This window comes from Brienomyrus brachyistius, chromosome 1 (assembly GCF_023856365.1).
Source record: "Brienomyrus brachyistius isolate T26 chromosome 1, BBRACH_0.4, whole genome shotgun sequence".
Classification (NCBI taxonomy): Eukaryota; Metazoa; Chordata; class Actinopteri; order Osteoglossiformes; family Mormyridae; genus Brienomyrus; species Brienomyrus brachyistius.
In genome coordinates this window covers 40,641,558-40,658,527 of record NC_064533.1, presented here as the reverse complement: position 1 = coordinate 40,658,527, position 16,970 = coordinate 40,641,558, and the positions used below count along the sequence as shown (strand labels likewise).

The following is a 16,970-nucleotide window of genomic DNA, read 5'->3' as shown; positions in this document are numbered from 1 at the left end:
TATCTAGACAAAAAATAGATAGATAGATAGATGGATAGATGGATGGATGGATGGATGGATGGATGGATGGATGGATGAAAGAAAAAGACAGCTTTTTATCCCGCCCAGTGAAAAATAGGAATGCTGCAACTGTTAAAAGCAGCAGCCTCAAATGACTGGCTATTCAACCTGGAATAAAGAGATGATTACTGTCCCTATTTTTACTTGCAAAGTAGTGAGATTGAATTCCACACAAGATTCCATTTCCCTTGCCCTTTTCCATAATATCTATGTGAAATCAAGCTACTGATTAACAATTGAAATTGGGTTGAACATATCTAGTTGAGAGAAATTTAATATATGAAAAGCCTTGTGAGGACTGAGCAATTTTCTTCTCCCTGATGTGAATGATGAGCCATTAAAAGAAAAAAAATTGCCATGGAAACTCTATAGCTTCTGTAAAAGCTATGATGCAGTTAAATAATTGTATAATCCTGAATATATATTTGAGGTGTGTGTGTGTATGTGTGTGTGTGAGAGAGGGAGAGAGAAAGATCAGATATTACTGTATAATTTGAAGCGTAATACAAATATTTTCTTCCATTACTGCTATGAGTAAATCAAAATTAAGGAACTCATGGTGAGATTAACATTTTTGTGTCAGTTTTCTATTCAGCAGTGATTAATGGTAAGATAACATTTTCCTCCAAATTGTGTCAGTGACAACTAAGAGCTAGAATCAATCATGCAGTAAGAATTTCACCCAAGGCAGCATTACAAGTTTCCATTTGCCTGTGATACTCAGGTTAAGTGCACAGTTCAGTGACATGAGAACAAGGCCATTCCTGGGTCTTGAACTAATAGTCTTCAAATCTTTATCCACTATTCCATCTGCTCTTCCTACCCTGCTGCAGATTACTCTGCAGCAAGATTCACACACATGACCAAACCATCTGGATGTACCATAGTTTAACCTGTAACATAGGTTTGCTGGCCTGAGTAAGAGGATGTCGCTGTCCAGAGTGCTTATCTCTTTTTTGTCTTGGATGGGGCTGAAAAGACAGCTGAACAATTCATTCATTGCTGTCTCACACCAGCACACATTTAATTTGAACCAGGCCATGTCACAAAGAAGTGTAATTATGCGTGAATGCTTGAAAGCAGCTAACTTGCAGTTAAAAAGTGTCACGGCCATGTGCAATATGTTGTGTGTTTCCACCATTCATCTTTCTGCCAGCCTTAGAAAATTCCTTGGGCAGCAGCTTGTACAGCTGATATAAACACCATCCAAAAGTAATTTTATTGTTTTTCTTAGAAATAATTGACTGAGGACTGCTTATTTGTTGTGCATTTTTCTAATCAAGAAGCCAAGACATTTAAAGCTGAATAAAACCCATAGTCTTAGAATATTTTTGGCATGGTAGTGTGTGGGTGACACAGAATGTCAAGGATAACTGTGTATCTGCCTTTTCACTCCTCCCCTTTTTACTTCTTCTCATACCAGTATTATAGTTGAGAAACGTGTTATGGTCAATTCAGTATGACAAATGCAGCATTTGCATTTTGGTAATATTTTTTCAAATGCTTAGGGGATGTGATACCGCATTAAGTCTTAAATATATTTTGTATTAACCAGTCTCAAGGTAAACAACCATTCCATGCACTTTAGAATAAATTACAAATTGATCTGCATCTTACAAAAAAAAAGTCTTCATATTCTAAAAGTATCGATGATAGATCCAGGTTGTTGCCACTAGCATAAAATCAATGTTTTTGTTCAAAGTGTAAATAAGGATATCATAAATCTGCTTTGGGGAACAGGCATTGAGGTGTAACACACAGGATTATTTAGTACTTGCATTATATATGACTTGTCTATTGCTTTATTGCCAGGGGTATAACACATTATAAAGTCTTAAAATTCCCCTGCAGGCTATTTTTGCAATATAGGGTGTTGTTTTTGTTGCTATAATAATAATGATGTATTATTATTATTATTGTTGTTGTTGTTGTTGTTACTAATAATAATAATACAGAATTATTATTATCTGAATGAACAAAAAACTAATGTCATTGTTTTATCAGTGATAAGATAATTCAGAAGTTTAGAATGTTTGGCTTCATTTAATTTTGTTTCACCAGTGATCTGACTGCAAGCAGGTTGATTTACGGAGAGGAGAAATTGGTTCCTCTTATCACGGCACAATCAGAGAATCAGTGCTGCCTCCATTTGGGTTATTATGTTTGTGATAGCAGTAAACATGCTTACAGGCATGTTTTTTGCCTTTTTTACACCCTGACCCTCTTCCCTCCCAGCTGACACTCAGAATCTGGAGATAGGGAACCAAAAAAGGTGAATTGTTGTGCTAGCAGACAGGGCAGCCAAACAATCCACAACATGGTCTCTATTTTCATCTTACCTAATGGAAAGCCAGTTTATGGAAATGTATGGGTGGACAGCGAGTCCATTAGATGAGAAACACAGAATTTTATATCATCTGAATCCAGAAATGTGGAATTTGAAAATAACCCCTGGCAAAGAGTCAGATATGTGGCCTGAAAGAGCAGCTTCAATGCAACCACGATTGGCTGTTACCTGATGACCCCTTTTTACAAAGCTGGCCTTTTAAAATATATGACCCCCCTCATGCGACCTGCATTCTTTTTAGTGGGTACATCTTTAAAGGAGCATTTTTGTGTAAAAATAAGACCGTGAGGCAAATGGTGGCATCAGTGTTTGACAAAACCAACATATACCTTTATATATGTTCGGGTGTGTATAATTTTTAACTGGCATATGTTACTATGTGTATGGATGACAAAGTGAAGCTGTCAAAGAAGTTATTTTCATTTTGACAATTAACTGCATCGAGGAAAGAGTGTTTCATGCATTGTGTTCCATGCTTTCTGTGATAAGCTAGGTTAATTGGGATCCTACACTACAACAGAGCTAATGGAAATTACCTGTAACAGCCTAAGTAAAGCACTGGTTAAAGAGTTAAAGAGTTTGTTTTTTTTGGTTAAATAACAGTTTTCAAATTGAACTTTAGATATTGAACTTGCAGAAGATCTGTCCTGAAACAACAAAAATCACACTTCTCTGTGCTCTTTCTTCTTCAGCTGGTATTGCAGCTCATCGTCATGTGGTTTGATGTATTCACACCTCACAGATCAGACCTCAAATACTCTGCCAAAGAGAAAGGTTCCGTCAACATGGGCAATCGGAAAGACACTGTGAATGACAGGATAAAACAGAATGAATTTAAATGCTGGGAAAAGTCTACCTATCTTTAAAGACTGAAACCCATTTTAAAGTGACTGGCAAGATCATTCCTGAGACTGAAACAAAGTGCCAAAGAATGAAATTAATAATGATTAATAAAAACAAATCCCCTGTCATATTTGATTTTGCAGATATCAGCAACTGGATTCAAATTCAAAGTGAGATGGTCTAAATTATGCTTCTTTTAGCTTTTGAAATGGAGCCTGCGTCGAGCATAGTGACATCTAACGCGAGAAAGTATTATCGAGTGATCTCTCTGAGCCTTAATTGACTTGGAGGGGATATTAAGAGAAAGGTGTTTCATCACAGCGGCATCCCTTTATTGGAAACATCAGGGGAGGCTCGCCAAGAGGTCGCCACTCTACCTAGTCAATGTACAAGACATTAAAGAGAATTAGTGGGGCCCGTGAATGATGTGCATGCAGCCTCCAGCACAGATGTCTCCATGAGGATGGTCCGGATTGGGTGACACTATCAAAGACACACGTGGTATAGACTAGTGTCTTGCCTGCTAAGCAGATCACAGTGTGGTAAGGTTTGCAAACTTTTTTTTTGCATTCAAAACAACGGGAAAGGGAGGTATGTGTAGCCTGACATGGCAAGTATGGAACTGTGCCCAGTTCCTGGGAGGACCTAAGCCTTAGTTGACATTAATCTGCCTTGGGATTATTTGCTCTGTTAAGGAACAGAATGCACCTGTGACACACTCTTTCTCAAACCATACATTTCTGCCTAGAGATTCAGTGACAAATATGCCGAGCTTTCATTGTCATTATTACGTTTATCCATCTAATGAATTACTAAACAGATTTATCATAAGCAACTCATACAGTACATTTTAGTCAAGTTGGTATTTACCAAAGCAATATGGGTTAAGTACTTCCTCTGAGGTTGGACCCTTTCTTCTCCACCGTGACTTGAGACTTCAATCTGTAGGTCACGGGTCCAGTTACTTAGCCAGTGCTCCATACTCCTACCACTGCTTCATGTAATTTGGCCACCTCACCTCAAATCTAAAGAATAAAGACAGGTGTCAGGATATCAGACTGCCACAATGTGTCAGAGTGCTGAGCAAAAGATTTCTTTTCCCTCTCAATAATTCACCACAGTGGCATGCAGGTTCTCAACCTCAACGTCTCTCTGTCAAACGTCTTCACCCTCCACATTTCTAGTTTGAGTGGGGGACATTTAAAAGAAGCACTGTGTCTGATTTTGTCTGTTCGGGTTTAACAGTGGCAGATTAACCTTGTAATGGAGAGACTTGTGGGTTAGCAGATGGTCAGTGGAAGTGACGAAAGTGGCGGAGGCTCCCCTCCCTGTGGAGACGCTGTCCTGAGGGCTGTTGCTAGTCAATACTCTACATGCTGCCTGTTTACCTAGACACACAACCATGTGTCTACAATAACCAGTTGCTGTCATATTTTGATTTAAATATCGCTACAGTTGTTTTATATCTTACCTTTTTTTTATTTTTTATAGCTTAATTTTTCAGAAATAATTCCACTGTCAAAAACGTTCCTCTACTGAAAATTAACATAAAACTGCCCATTTGATGCAGTCTCTGTGATACATTATTGTTTGGCTTGTTTTTTCATATCAATTGTAAACTCTCCATCTGAAGTATCACTACAGAGGACCGCTTTATTACCTTTTAAAATATGTGCTAGGTGCTGCTCTAGCTGATACAAAAAGCTATATTTGAAGGTGCTATTTGGAGTACTAATTATATTCATCTACCTTCCAACTGCATATAATTCTCAGGGTGATGGGGGGTCTGGAAAAGCAGAAGCAGCACAGGACACAAGGCTGGAGTACATTTTGGATGGATGCGTGTCCATCACAAGACACACATATTCAAACACTACAGGAAATGTAAAGATTCCAGTTAACTTGTTTATATGTCTGCAAAGGATACCCGATACTCCAAGAGGAAAGTTGCACAGCTTAGGGAGAACACAAACACTCCACACATACAGCAGGGGTACAATGCAAACCCTTAGTACAGAAGGGTTGGGGCCACAGCGCTACCCACTGAGCTGCCCACAGAAGTAGCTAAATGACATGTAAAATATATTTATATAACATATAATCACTAACCAAAATACACTTAAATTACAGAAAAGGATACATATATATGTGTAATACTGGAAGCAGGGAATAACAATAATAGGAAGTGTGTGAAATGTGTACTGTATTACAATAGGTATAGATTAAAAAATGAAACCCAAGAACAATAATAAAATCTCCATTTATGGGCAGTTGTCCTTTTATCCCATTTATTCTTTTTAAATTTAATGATAACAGCTGAAATTAGTGGCTGTGACGTCCACATGTATTCTGACTAGGTAGTAGGGCAGGGGTAAGATCCCTGTTCTTGATCAAATGGATAAGGATGATTATATTTGATTTTAACAGAAATTATATATTAGAGCAGATTTTTGGCAGCAATATATGGGAGTCTGTGTTAGGCAGAGTAAATGGGTTCTATGTTCTGATCCTTGGAGAGATTTGTGTATTTTTTTTTCAATGTTCCAAGTGAAATGCATGAATAATGCAATGCAACTCCCACCTTTTCCTGTCAATGAAATAAACCATTATTATTTTCAAGCACAAATTTGAGATAATTGCTATCAGTCCAGGGGAAAAAGTAATAACCTAAAAAGTCCATCCAGTGGTCATTTTTTAGAAAAAGAATGTTCAGATATTTACTCATCTTTTTGTGCCTGCTGGCTACGAGATTTGCCAGAGTACGGAACTGTATAATACTGATTTATCCATCCATCCATCCATTTTCCAAACCACTTATCCTTTTGGGTCGCGAGGAGTCTGGAGCCTATCCCGGAAGCCATGGGCTAATACTGATTTATTTTCTTTTTAAATTCAACATTTTAAGTTGTTTCTGTTCATGAATTGACTTGGAACAAATGATACAGTATTATGCTATTACTTATGTATTAATTAACCGTAAACTAAGTCTTAGTTCCATCATTAATGAATCGTAACGCATGTTTTATATCAAGCAGTTACTATATTACTTACTATATCTATTAATTCTGTAAAGCTTTGTGAACTACCAAAAAAAAAAACTACTGAAGGAACAAGTTATGAATAACATAAGTTAAATACTGATCTTATACTTGTTCAGCATTAGTGAATCATGATGCATCTTTCATCCCAAGCAGTGCACTGACATTTCGCATTTCATTTTGAAAAAGTAACATTACAATAAAACCTACTTGTTAGAATATTGAGGTTACAGTGTCAATTTTTAGACAGTAATTGCCTAATATAATACAGCAATATTGTATGAGGCTTTCAGTACATTGTGCATATTCCACTTATGTTGTATTTTCTAAATTATCACCCAGTCCTCAGCCAGTAGAACACGACCCTGGAGAATTCCAGCATCTAATCATCAGCATTATCAGCATCTAATTCCTAATTAATGTATTACGGTTTGGGACCTAATTTAAAGTTGCACCTTGACTGAGTCCAAGATGCAGATGTCATGGTACATAAGCATTAAGGCAGAATGCTTTGGAAAGAAGTGTTGTCCTTCCTGGAATCAGAAATCTCTGGAGTTAAGCACATAAAAAAATACATTCGTAAACATACTGTATGATGCAAATTTCTTGTTATTCTTTGAGAATGTGTAAAAAGAAAAACACCAACAACAAAAAAAAAACACATTTCCACCAATGAGGTAATAATCTCAAAGCACTTCATGAGATATTTTATAATTTAATATTACACGCAAATTACTTGATGGGAAAACTATATTCTGGTATCGTATTAGCTACATAGAATAGCTAGATTCATTGTATATAAAAATGCAACATATATCACGTTTATTTAGTTCTTTAGCAATTTTGTGTGCCAATTTTGTCTTCTGCTCCTATTTACAAATATATGTGTTAATGCATTTTGGTATACAGTATATCATTGTGACATATAGCAAACATATTTCAGTACTACCACATAGTTTTTGAAAATGGTGCCCAATAAATAGATATGCTATATTCTTCCATTCTTCCTACAGATAAATTTTAAAGTCTTTCAATGTCCACCTCCAAATAATTTCATCTTCCACAACTCCAACTTATTTCAATGTTGCACTTGACACCTGATGCTGTACAAAAACTGCTGATCTGCATTTATCAGAAATTGAAAAGCAGTTGAAAAGATTTGACCTGTGTGACATGAAATATGATTTTCTGCGCAATAAGATATTTAAATTAATTTTATATTCATTCATTTCATATTTTTGTATGTGTTGTATAGGTTTATAGATATGCTTTTAATAGATGTTTTGGAAATGTGTTATAGGACATTGTGATGCAGAGGAAGAGAGAAATTCAGCAAAAACTAATATGCGACAGGGATGTGGAAAAATTACAAACTTGCACATGCAAAATGCAAACTGAATAACTGGTTGTGACTGCACAGATATCTAGACACTGGTACCAAATTGGGATTTGAAAAGCATTTTTTGTACAGTTTTGACAGTAGCACAAGGTAATATATTTCAGACAGTTCTAGCCGCATGTGTACTGCATATCTAATGATTTGCAGCTGTCACATCCACTCCTGTAAGTTTTTGTTAGAATTTGTTGATGTGGTTGTGAAAATGTGTACGGTGGGGGGTGAAAAAAAAAAAACAACAAAAAGCCACTGGAGGTTTGGTATCATTACAAAATGAAGACCTTACTTGTCAAGTTGAGCTGCTTATTGTGGTGAGTTTTCACTTCTCCTCAATGTCCATATCTCTTGCAAAAATAAACATCTTTGGCAGTGCTTCAAACTACACTTTTATTTGGTAGATGTACATACTGACCAGACCATGCCAGGTCGGATGGCTTGCTTTCCTTCCATACTTGAAGTGAAAGGGGCAGCAGAGGAGAATTAAGAATTAATGCTACTAAGAATTAAGTTTCACATGGATAAGGACAGCACATGTCCTCTTGTGCATACCCCTTACTTCCTCATGCTAATGCAAGTACAATGGGGTCATGTCATCCCAAAAACAGTGTCTTAAAGCAGCAGTGCAGAATTAAATGTAGCTGTTACAATGTGTTTCAAAGCTGCTTTTCTGTGGATGAGTCATACCACTTTTTTTTTTTACTTGAGTGTAAAATTGAGTATAAAAGCTTGTTAACACTTAATTCATTGTTCTTTCACCATCACAGAAGACTCATGAACATAGGATAATTATTTCTGGATGGATTTTAAGTTGATCTGATTACTTTGCATTGCGATATCCCTTAATGAAAGCTAAGATTAAAATACAATTAATTAAAACTCTGAAAAGATGGCACCATGTTGTCAAGTAATTCGCATTTCCAGGAAGCACTTGTACTGATGAAGTCTAAAGCCAAAGACGTGGATATATTCAGCAAATTAACAAAGAAAATCTGAAACCACGGCATTCTAGGAAATACACTGATATTTCTGGAATGTTATTGTCCAAAATGTTACCACAGATAGTTAATCCAAAAATCTGACAAGTAGAAACATATAACCAGTGAATCTGTTTCTGTTCTTAACATTAATAAGAGAAAGTATCATAATAATGAGTTTCATTAAATATTACTATACAGTACAAGTCAGAGCTAACGGAGGTACTAATTGTCATTTACACTTTAGTCATCCAGCAGTCAGAGCACCTTTCTGCTTCATTCACCACAGCAGCTCATTAACACCTCTTTCAAGGTTTTCATTCTGCACAACATCATCGCAGCAGGTCTGTAAACATCTCACTAGGAAAGATAGGCTAATTATTTGCTGCTATCCAGAATAACAGCAAGATTTAGGATGATTTGTATGTTAAGGGTAGCCATCCAGTGTTATGTGACTGCAAACAGGATTGTTCATATGTAATTGCTATCCGTTTTATTCTTTAAATAATTTTATGGATGTTTGTGTACAACAAACAATGCTGGAGCTACATGGATTTTAGTTTGTCTTCATTGTTAGTATTTATTGTTTAAGGCACAAAGTATATACAGATAATCTGCATGAGAACTTCATGAAATGGGAAACAATTACAATAATTTAGTTATGATTCTTTTGAATGTTGCCACAACCATGTGCTGGAGAAGTGGGTTACACGATGGATCCATCGATGTTAGGAATAGTTTTAGGTACTCTAGAGCAGTGTTTCTCAACCTGGTCGTCAAGGACCCCCAGTCCACATTTTTATTCCCTCCCAGCTCCCTATCAGACAGTCCACATTTCTGCTCCCAGAGGGAGGAAAAACGTGGACTATCTGGGGGTCTCTGAGGACCAGGTTAAGATACACTGTTGTAAAACATAGAAAATGATCTCTAAATTGCACTCATATTTCAGTCCTTGCTCTCCATCCCAGATCTCTCAGGTAGCCATTCCATTTCAGCATTTGGATTCCTGATAGGCATGGAAAGTTTGCCCTCTGACTGTCGTTTGTGTTTGAGACATGCTATGACAGTGAAAGCTGGAGATGCAGAGCTGTGTCTTGATTGACAAGAAGTCAAGCGAGAAGATAGAATGGTGGGTCGACAAGTGTCACCTTTGATGCACGTGGCTTGGCTTTTGTTTGAGTAGGAGCGGTGGAGCATTGCTTTCCTATCAAGATGTTAAAAATGGTCAACATAGTTTTCACTCAAATAATTAATAAGACTGGCTTCTCTGAATTATGGCTCGAAAACACATCACTGCATTGCCCATCTGCATTGCTTTTATTTGCATGGGGAAATATAAATCATATTATTTAAAGATGTTAATCCAATATCGTCTAAAAATAATTCAACTGGGAGAATGGTTTTCAGGCACTGTCGCCCTTTTATAGAGCTGAATATGTATAATTTTACAATAAATACAGCAGAAGACTACAGAATGTCAGTTATTAAAAATGCACTGTAGTTTGAATGTGGCTGTCACTTGTATTGTAAAGGTTTTTCCAAATCTTTCAAAGTTAATTATGGAATTATAACATGGAAAAGTTTTGGAAGTAACACCTGCCTTCACACTGCAAGCCCTTACGGTACTTAAACGGAAATAACAGCAGCACCTCAGATTATATAAAAACAGAATTTGGCCATTTAATGAATTGAATCTCTCAATTATTTGATGTTGCTTATTTTACTGGTGGCGCTACAGCTTTGTGGAGCTTTGTGAAAATTAATGCAACATTGATGTTGGGAATTTTATCTAATGAATTTGAAATTCTATGAACCACATAGTGTTCAGAAACACTGTACTGCATGTGTTCGAGATCTTTGATTCAGGAAAAAAAAATCCTATACCTAATAAACATACTATATTTGGTAGACATCCAAAGCATTACGAAGCCAAATATTACAGCTACCATCACATTCCAACAATGGAGGCAAGAGCAGGCATAAGAGCAAACCAAAGGGGCGTTTCAGTAATGGGAAAAGGGTAAGTAAAAGCTGACTGCATGGAGTCAAACAAAACAGAGTTAGTAAGAAGGGGAAACCACTGTAGTACACACTGGGGTGACATCAATGACTGGACTGAGGAAGCATAGGACTAGGAGGCACCCTTATTCACCACTGATGAGGAGTAAACAAGAGGCATCTGGTGCAAGTCACACAAGGGCTGAAATGAGAGGTAAGAAATTAGTAACAGGTGTGACTCGTTAGAGCCACACTGGGGAAAAATCAAGGGGTCAGGAATGCAGGGCATGACAGATTTAATAATATACTCATATGCATATTTTACAATAAAACATAAATGCAAAATTATATAAATCCCTACATAGTGGTAGTGGTAGTGCCATAACCATAGTACCTCCTGAAGATACTGTAGATTTACATATTTCAAATTTATTTTTGAAATAAATTCATTTGAATAAATTCAAAATTTATTTAAATAAATTCAAAATTTATTTAGTCAATTTTAACTTGAATCACTACTTGTAAATTAAGGATAAATGGTATGTACCTTCATCCACTGATGCCTCTTTTTCGTGATATAATTTTCCTCAGACATTCATGCCACAATTAACACATATACTGCTCCACATGATACATCCCCAAGTTGAGCCAACTGTTTCCACTAAAGCTTCAACGCGCACCAGGCAAGGTACTGCTTCCCGGGTGCTGAATTAGCTGCTCCCTGCTATATCACATATGGGTTAAATACAGAGGACACATTTCATTGTGGCGAGTCAACATTGATCACCAAATTTGACCAAAATCCTCAGAACCATAACTTTAACCATGTCTAACAATCAGTGATTTTTCTTAGCCAGAAATATGCAGTGGGCCTGGTTTTTAGTTTTTGCATGACCACTATGATGAGATGTTAATTGTCTAATTGACTCAGGCAGCACACTTTCAGTATATTAATTTGCTCATTTCCTTAATTTTTGCCTGCTTGTATATATTAGCTTGTGTCAATGTACAAGTGTATCAAAATAGTCACTTCTGAAATTCATTAAGAATTTATGACTGGCTGATATTACATAATACGCCTTTTAGAGAGACGATGTGTATGTCACAAGCAGAGAGGGGGGAGAATGAACAACAGGTAGGCCGAGAGAGCTGAGAGAACGTAGGTTGTAGACGTAGAAAAGGGCGTACACAGTTCACAGAGGCGGCATCACCTGAAGTGACGTGTCTAACTGCTTTCAGACGCTTCCAGCTTTAGAGCCGGAAGAGACTGGGGGGGCAGGAGGGCCCTTGGAGACCAAGGAGCTGCCTACGACCAGGAGGAGGGAGGTTGTGGTAGTAGGGGATTCAATGATTATAGGTGTAGATAGTTATGTGTGCACCTGTGATAGAGGGTCCCGTGCGGTATCTTGCCTGGCTGGTGCCCATGTAGGGGACCTTCCAAATCGTGTGGACAGTCTGTTGGCCCCAGCCGGAGTGGATCCAGTGGTCGTGGTGCATGTTGGCACCAATGACATAGGAAAGGGCAGTAGGGCTGTTCTGCAGGATAAATTTATAGAATAATTATAGAATTATTCCAAATTATAGAATAAATTTATAGAATAAGCTTACAAGCAGAACATTCACAGTGGTATTCTCTGGAATACTTCCAGTGCCACGTGCAGTTAGCCGAGATAAGGAGATTAAACGCGTGGCTAAGAGGGTGGTGTAGGAAAGAGGGGTTTCCGTTTATGGGGCACCGGAAGACCATCTGAAACAGGTGGGACCTGTTCAAGCCGGATGGGTTGTAGCTGAACCAGAGGGGAACTAGTGTGTTGGGGAGGTGTATGTGTAGAGTACTTGAGGAATGTTTCAAGGGCAGGGAGGTTATTCAAGAATATAGGTGGGGAGAGATGGAAAGCCCAATTAATATTAAAAGTGAGCACTGTAAAAGGCCTACCCTTTGTGGTCTGAATCTAAATGCTAGGAGTATTAGAAACAATTCATGTTTTAGAGGCTTTAATTTCATCCCCCTGGGATACAGTGGGACATAGTCTCTGGCTCTTCTGTAAATGAACTTGAGATGGTGGAATTAGTACAGGATTGTTTTTTTACTTAGTTGGTTAATACTCCTACCAGGGGAGAAGCCCTTCTTGATCTTGTTTAAATTAGAAAATTAGAGTTTGTAGAAGAATTGGACGGTTCTAACCATTGGACCTCTATCACGGGTGCACACAGTACTGATCATAACATGGTTAAATTTGAGGTTAATTTTAGTGCGCGAAGAGCAAAGTCCAAAACAAAAGTATACAATGTTAGGAAGGCTAACTTTAATGGTATAAGACTGAAATTAGAAACTGTAAACTGGATGGAGTTAAACAGCAAAACGGTTGAAGAGGCATGGGAATTTTTTAACAGTACATTGTTGCAAGTGCAAGGAGACTTCATACCTGTTTCCAGCAAAACTAAATCTAGGAAACTGCAACAGGTGGTTTACTACAGAAATTAAGAATAAAGTCAGGAGGAAAAGGGCTCTGTTCCACAAATGGAAATTAATTATTTCAAAATAAAAGCAGGAGTATCTAAGTCTAAAGGTTGAGTAGTCTGCAGGATAGTAAGGGCCTTACAATTGATAATGAAAGTGATATAGTAAATGAGTTTAATAATTATTTTACATGGGTGTTCACAGTACACTGTAAAAAAAATCTACTGTTAAATAACAGTCAAAAGTCTGGCAGCAGGGGTGCCAGACAAAACCTGTTAATGGTGGAAAATATTTTCAGAAAAGATGGTTAAAATACAGTAATTTTAACTGATAGAAATACAAATTTATACCACACTAACCTAGGAAACCTGTTTTCTTAAATAAGTTTAACAACATTTTAAGGTTAAATGAATGATTATCTGTGTAAAAAAAGTTGTTAAAACACTAAATATTTTGTCAAAAAGGAAAACTGTCAATTTTATTTAAATACCCTGTAAAACATTTAATTTAACCTGTAATTTGAAGGTTTTTAAACTATAAACAACCATTGTCTGGATTTGAAAAGACCAGCTATCTATATGTACCACATAAAAACACAAAAAGACTAGGTGGCAAGAAAGTTTATTTTGCTTTTTAATTATTTCAGCACATTATAACGTTAACAAAAACACTGTACTCACTTTGCATGTATATGTAAATGCATTATAAGAATAGCCACCGTAAGTGATGCATTTTAAATATGTGCATAAACATTAAATTAAAAGAACCACCTGCATCAGTGAACATGAAACATAATGTTCTATTGTTCTTACAATAACTGTACAAACTGTAAAAGGTACAAAATCTGTGAACTCTATGCTTTGAGAAATGTATAAACGATGTACAATCAAAATTTAGTATTTAGATTCCATTGATCTTAAACCTACACCACAAGATCGGCACCCAAATATATTCCCTATGCTCAGTTTTTTTCCACAAAGCTAAATTTGTCAACTACAGTAGGATACTACATTTTCTAAGCAATTGTACTGAGTTCTAGTTATGATCACGTGTAAATTGGACTTACTGATTATTGTATTCTGTTTTAAAACCTAGAAGAAAAAGGAGTAAAAAAAAAAACCCAAGGTTAATAATGTTGTTGATTCACATTCCCAATCATACATACATACATACATAACACAGTTATTAACGTCTGCTATACGTGCCGGCTGTGGCAGGAAATGGTGCGAGGTGAATTACGCATGTGCACTGGTTTTTTTAAGACAGTTTTAGATCATATATTTGTAAGTTAAATTTAAATGTGCTGCAGTTGTCAGTGGAAGTTCTGGGTCTAACTTACAGTTACAGTTTCCAAATTATAAATTTAACCCTGCGGTAGCCCACTATGCCAGTCATAAATTCTTATTCCAAATTATTCCAAATAGGGTAACTAAACCACTTTGGACTCCAGCGAGTCCAAACATGCTGGTGTTATATAAACACCCTCAAGCGCTTCATTAGAATTCACTTACGGGAACTCAACTAAAAACAAGCAATTCAAATGTTTGTATCAAACTGCGTTGCCTAACAAGTCCATTGAATGTATTGCTCATTTTAATGTAATTACGATTGACATCGCATGCTAAATTACCTTTAAATCGGCCCGACAGACAAGGAACCAGGCCAAGACGCGGACTGAAATACACAAGACGGAGCAAAAAAACTAGACACAGCTGGGTACGATCAGGGAAGCACACGTGGATAATCAGGGGGGCGTGGCACACACGAGGATCGTACGAGCTGGGCGTGACAAATTTTTCAAAAGCAGTCATATTACAGGTCTAATGTATTTTATACAATCGACACAGATTAATAGTTTGTGTTAGTTTCCTAATGATGAGTGATGATATCCATCCATTCATTTTCGTATTATCAAGGAACTGATTTACAGGATTTGACCTGTAATAACAACGGTCACTACATTAAAATAAAGGTAATCTCTGTGAAATAACAGTAATCATAAGTGTTTATCGATTTACAGACATTTTTTTTTGTTAAATAAAAATACTACTATTAAAATACATAAAAGTATTTTATAAATAAATAGATAATTTACAGGCCTATAAAAACGTCTTTAAGAAACAGAAATTGTCTGTTAATTTTTATAATACTTTCACTGTAAAAACACATCTTTTTTACAGTGTAGAGAACATGAGTAACCTACCATCATTTAGTATGAACACAGAGTCGTCTGTGACCAATAGTATGTGTAACTGAGGCTGATGTGGTACTAAGCCTAGCTAAGCTCAAAATAAATAAAGCGCAGGGCCCTGATGGCATCTTACCTATAGTTTTAAAAGAGATGAGGGATATTAGTCAACCTTTAACTTTACTATCTTTACAAAAATCGTTATCTGCTGGTGTGGTACCTTCTGATTGGAAGCATGCTAATATAACGCCCATATTCAAAAAAGGGGATAGAAGTAATCCAGCAAACTATAAGCCAATAATTTTAACTTGCGTAACTGGAGAAGTAATGGAAGCTATAATCCAAGTGAAAATGTTAGATAACTTGGATTCAAATAATATTCTGAAGGATAGCCAACATGGATTTAGGAGAGGTAGATCCTGTTTAACTAATTTACTTCAGTTCTTTGAGGAAGCTACAAGAGAAATTGATCACAAAAAGGCCTATGATGTGATCTTCTTAGATTTTCAGAAGACCTTTAATGTTGTCCTCCACAAATGGCTCTTGCTTAAGCTCAAAGGGATTTTAGGAACTGTAGCAGCTTGTAGTTATTAGAGGCACAATGTCACAGTGGGCCTGTGTTCATAGTGGGGTACCGCATGGTTCAATTTTAGGACCACTATTGTTCGTAATTTACACTAATGATATTGACACCAATACATACAGTAAACTGGTTAAATTTTCAGATGACACCAAGGTGGGTGGTGTAGCAGATACTGATCTAGCAGCACAGAAGCTACAATGGAATCTTGATTTAATTAGCGACTGGGCTGATACCTGGCAGATGAAATCCATGCAGGGAGCAGAAATATAAAGTAGAGATATTTTATGGGTTCCACTGAAATAAAGGTAACTGATTATGAGAAAGACCTTGGTGTGTATGTTGATGCTTCCATGTCCCACTCTCGCCAGTATGGGGAAGCAGTTAAAAAGGTCAATAGGATGTAGGGTTACATCTCTAGGTGTGTTGAGTTTAAGTCAAGGGAGGTGATGCTACAATTATATAATTCCTTGGTAAGACCCCACCTAGAATATTGTGTGGAGGTTTGGTCACCATACCTTAAGAAGGACATTGCTGCCTTGGAAAGGGTGCAACGTAGAGCTACGAGAATGATTCCTGGTGTCATAGAGGAATGTCTTATGAGGAGAGGTTAACCGAGCTGAATCTGTTTAGCCTTGAGCAAAGGAGACTAAGAGTGGACATGATCCAGGTATATAAGATTCTAACAGGTCTGGATGCTGTTCAGCCAAATGGCTATTTCAATATTAGTTTATATACTAGAACTCTTGGCCATAAGTGGGAGAACATTTTAAAATAAATCTGAGGAAGCACTTCTTTACACAGCGTGTAATTAGAGTATGGGATAGTCTTCCTGGTAGTGTAGCGCAAGCTAAAACTCTGGGTTCCTTTAAATCAAAGCTAGATAATATTTTAACAACTCTGAGCTATTAGTTAAATTCTCCCCAAACGAGCTTGATGGGCCGAATGGCCTCCTCTCATTTGTTAATTTCTTATCTTCTTGTGTTCTTCTTTTAAATTGTTAAAAAAAACACATTTAAAGTTTTGCTAGACTTCACACAAGCTAAGTGAGGGCTGATTCAATTTACTGATTCGAGCCTGTAGCT

The 16,970-nt window shown here is 36.9% G+C and overlaps 1 protein-coding gene across 7 annotated transcripts in view; it reads left to right on the top strand.

Moving 5' to 3' along the window:
• Positions 1-16,970, top strand: part of LOC125751913 (protocadherin-9) — a 180,531-nt gene that overhangs the window by 16,584 nt on the left and 146,977 nt on the right. The window lies entirely within an intron of this gene.